Genomic DNA, 4,836 nt, shown 5'->3' on the forward strand with positions numbered 1-4,836 from the left:
TCATTACAATTAAGAAATTATACCTAATGCTTTTCAAATGAGTCACAAAAATTTCAACGTCAACAATATGCCCAACATGAAAAGGAAAAAAAAAGATACTGAAGTTAATCATATTGGGTTTTTTGTCTGTAAAAAACAAAAAAAACTCAAATCACAATGGGTTTCTTTTCAGCAAAAAAAAAACTCACATCCACATCTCGACCACAATGCCAAGCTAAATAAAAAAACATATAGTACAAAAAGAATAGTATGACTGAAAAAGAAAATTAAAGCTTCGTAAACAAAAGGTGCAAAGAAATAATTAAATTGCTAAATAATTATATAAAGCAACAAAGATTGCCTTTTTGGTATGAGCCACACTAATCACATCAATTTGCTAAAATGTAAATGTATGAATTAAAGAGTTAATTAATGCACATGGAACTAAGACTAAGCAGAATTCAGATAATAGATGATGCCTTAAATAATCTATAATGTTTAATAACATATATAATGATGAAAATTTAAAACTCACATACATGAAGGATAGACAATCCTAGGATAGTAAGCATGAGAGGAGAGGTAATAAGCAGGGCTTCCTATGTAGATCTACACATGATGAATGAAAATCAAACAATTCATAGAAAATTACAGCACTCTTTCTAAAACACAACACCAAGTGAACATCCAATTGTCAGTCAGTAAGAGAAGGCACAAGGTCAGCAAAAAATTAGAGAGACTAAAAGGAAACTAAAGAAACTAACAGAGGCTTTTATTGTTTGGTTGTTATGTAGCTTTCATTAAAACCCCAAAAAAGAGGCAACCTTCACACGCATTTAGTAGAATACTGACAAGAAGAAAAAAAGAAAAAAAATCATAACAAGCTTCCAAAGATTATATTCATAAATCAATGGGGCTACAGGAGGATGAGAAATCCTCACAACCCATCCCACATGACCAAGACTACAAACAAAAGCGAAAAAAACCACATAAAAAAGAAGAATCCGGGCTAAACAAAGGCAAACAAAGCAACACTCCAGAGCCCAGCCAAAAAAAAAAGAAAAAAAAGAAAGAGACTTAAGACTGACATCATAGCACATTCAGGAATCCGAATACGAAAACAAGATGCAACTTGTAGACACAAGAACCAACTCAGAAAAATAAAAAAATCAATTGGAAAAGAAGAAAAAAAAACACCAAAAATTGATGAATGCAGCAGTAAACTCAAAATTAAACTAACATTACCAAATCTACATCTAGTTCAACACTAATATGAAATCCTCACCTTGTCTCCAAATTAATGGTCCAAATATAAATTAAAAAGTTGAAAACTTGCACAGACCATAGCCCAATATTAAAACCTAAAACTTACAATATAAATTAGAAAACTCAAACCTTGAATAATTATAATTATCTTTTGGCATAGGGAGAGTGATGCCCATAAGGATGCCCATTACTAAACTTTTTGGCTAAGATGGTTTCAGTTTAACAAAATTGAAACCCTAAACTTTCTATTTCAAAGGATGCCATCACTCACAAATTTGTGCCCACCCACGTTTGGTGCTCGTATCTAAGAGAGAGAGAGAGAGCAAGTCGAAGCTATAGAGAAAGAGAATCCAGTGAGGGAGGGAGAGTGAAGGCTGAAACGAGAGAGAGAGAGAGGGCAGAGATCGAGTTAAATGGGGATTTCGGATTTCAATTGGGGCTGAGATTTTTGGTATGGGTTTGGTTTTGAAACGAAGCTTGGGAAGGAGATTGAGAGACCATGAGATATAGAGATGACAGAGACAATTAGGGAGAAGAAAGAGAGAGATACTTGAGAGGAGAGGAGTTGTGTTCGTCGCGCTGTCTCGTCATCACAGAAGGAGGAGAGGAGCGATTTTGGAAGGAGTCGAACTGGAAGAGAGAGAGAAAAGAGAAACCCAACGCTACTGAAGAAGAGTTTTTGTTTTTGTTTTCTTTTTACCTACAACAACCGATTTATCCGGTAACAAACTCAACGGTGTGGATAACTTCACATCACCAACTACTCATCCAACGGTTTATAACAATGGGCGCATTCATGCGCCAAGCCCACCGTAGAATTTTCCTACATCCATCTACAATATAACCTCAGATTTCATCAACCAACGCAAATATTTAAAAATTCATCACTTATTAGCTCTTTTTTATTATTATTATTATTATAGAAAACAATTATACATAACTTCACTTATCAGCTTTAAACATCAAAACATTCCCAAATTCAAGATATAATGACCATATTCCTTATCTAAATCATAACCATGGCTACAAAGTTGAGACTAGAAACTTACACAACTTCCACAACTACTGCAGCCCAATTGGTTATTTGAGTTCTTTATAGGTTCAGCCCAAGTCAAAGTCACATGATTTCTAAAGCATTCCCAACCTACAAACAACACAAAGTGTTTTCCCAATAATTTCACTTTTTTCCATTTATTCCAACTAAAAACCCAGAGAGGAGTCCTACGTTGCTTCATCTTAAGGACAAAAAAGTGATTAATGCCAAAGAATTTCAAGACAAAAGCGATAGCTCAAAACACTAAATCATACAAATGTGGCTATTTAGTATTGAAAGAGTATTAATCTGAAATGACCAACTACAATAAAAGAAACATAAAGGCAGAGCTCAAATTGAATAACTATGAAACTTTTACAAAAAAACACCAATCATTTACAAGAGGAACACCCTCCCAATAATCCAAAATTCAGCACCAGATTGGAACCAAAAGCAAAACCCAAAAATGAAAATTACTTCATAACGAGACATGAAATGTTCATCCAACAATTGATAATAAGCCTAAACAAAGCTTTGTATGAGACAAAGCTCATGAAGTCACTATGTATATAATATATATAGGAAAAAAAAGAGCAAACTGAGTTGTGAGAGATTGGAGGTCGAAATTTAAGTCCACACACTATAAATAACTTGTCAGGGCAGTTATAGCAAGAGAAAAAAAAATGCTTTGAAGACCAATAAATTCAAATCAATGAGCTCCAAACTTATATCAATATTCAACGATTAATGAATCTTATAAATTAAACCCACCAAATATCCAGAAAATAAAAAACTATCAATCCATCACAGTCTCAACCACCTTGACAGCCTTAATTTAATAGAAAAATCATCTACCTCAACCCCCAATTCAATTCAGAAGCCCTAATTCGACAATCCTAATTTAACAGAAAAAACCCTAAATTCAAAGGAAATGATGCTTACCTTAAACTGATATGAGAGAGGAATCGAGGAGAGGATATGACGTCGCCGATGCTATCTCGTCGACGTCGTCACAGAAGGAGGAGTGCCTATTGAAGGAATCAAAATCAAACAGACTGAGAAAAAAGGAGGCAAAGCGGCTCTGTTCAGAGAGAGATGTAAGAAGATAGAAGGAGAATAAGAAGCCAGACTTACCTGAGAGGAGAGGAGATGTGGTCATCGCCGCTTTCTCGTTGTCACAGAAGGAGGAGAGGAGCTGCTGTGGAAGGAATTGAACTCGAAGAGAAACAAAAATGAGAAACCCAACCCTAGTCGACTTGAAACGTCTCTGACTGAAGGAGAGAGCAATTGTTTTTATTTTTGTCTTTTGTTTTACCTATAGCAACAAGTTAACCGGTAATCAACAATCAACGATGTAGATTATCTCTCATGCCCCAATTACTCATCCAAAGGTCATAATAGTTGGCGCATCAGTGCGCCAAGCGCACCGTAGAATTTTCCGTTTGAGATCTTAGTTTTCATTTACACGCGTAGTATCCAGCTAAGTTGAGGAGAAATTATATAATACTACAGTATTATGTAAGGGTGGACATTCAAACCGAAAAACCAAGTCAAATTGGGCAGAAAAAACTAAATTGACCAAAAAATGTATCGAGTTCACCAAAAATCAGACCCATGTGATCCAATTTCGATTCTGATTCTTGTAGTGAAAAACAAATTGGGCTGAACCAGACAGGGTGTGTATTTTTTTAAAAAAATTTAATAAAATATTTAAGCCCAATGCTAAATTTCTAAGTTCATAATTACTCTTTCCCCAAACCCAACTTCAAATCACTTCTCCTGTCTAGGTCTAATCACCTTCCTTTGCATAAAATTGGGGCATTTGTGAAATTTTAATCTAAAAAAATTACAATTTTGTATATAAAAAAATTTAAAAATTCCTATCCAAAACCGAAAAAATCGTAAAACAAACCAACTTATGAGCAAAGACCAAACAGATTTTATAAATAATACAAAATTTGTCAAAACTGAACCGAATCGTATAAAACCTTGAATCCATATGACAATGAGACAATGAGGCCTAGGCCTGAGCACGGATCAGTTCGGAACGATAGAAGGCTCTTCCGTTAACCAAACTAAAGACTTTGGTAGACTTCGAATTGGTTAACCTAACATTCGACTCAAATTGGTTCAATAGGCCGATAGTAACGTAACAAAAACATACTAATAAAAATAAAATTTATAATAATTTCACATAACATAAGTTCTTAAACAAATACACCAAATTATCCTTGTAAAATATAAAAATCCAATAGTCTAATTCATCCAAGTACAAAATCAAATAACTTAGGGGGTGTATTCAATTGAGATTTTAAAAGATTATTTCGGGATAAATAAGTCCAGTGAATTTTAAAAGACTATTTAGGAATGTAATGACTTATAAGATTTCATTTATGGATTTCTTTAATCAGGATTTTTACTTTTGGATTTTATAAGATTTATATCATAAGATTTTATAAGATTTGAAAGGACCATATGGATTTATATCCAGGCCTTGGCTAATTAGGGCTATATTGCCCAACCCAATTTTTGAAACGCATGAAAGAAAGATAAAAAGG

The 4,836-nt window shown here is 34.0% G+C and overlaps 1 long non-coding RNA gene across 1 annotated transcript; it reads right to left on the bottom strand.

Annotated features, from left to right (window-relative positions):
• Positions 1-1,677: 1,677 nt before the first annotated feature.
• On the bottom strand, positions 1,678-3,545 carry LOC148293195 (uncharacterized). Its single transcript, XR_015825825.1, has 3 exons — positions 3,413-3,545; positions 3,221-3,306; positions 1,678-2,389 (listed from the first exon to the last, which is right to left on the bottom strand). It is a non-coding gene; the product is annotated as an uncharacterized LOC148293195 (long non-coding RNA).
• Between the last annotated feature and the right edge of the window lie 1,291 nt (positions 3,546-4,836).

The sequence above is a fragment of the Prunus avium genome, chromosome 7 (genome assembly GCF_965620075.1).
Source record: "Prunus avium chromosome 7, drPruAviu1.hap1.1, whole genome shotgun sequence".
In the NCBI taxonomy this organism is placed as follows: domain Eukaryota; kingdom Viridiplantae; phylum Streptophyta; class Magnoliopsida; order Rosales; family Rosaceae; genus Prunus; species Prunus avium.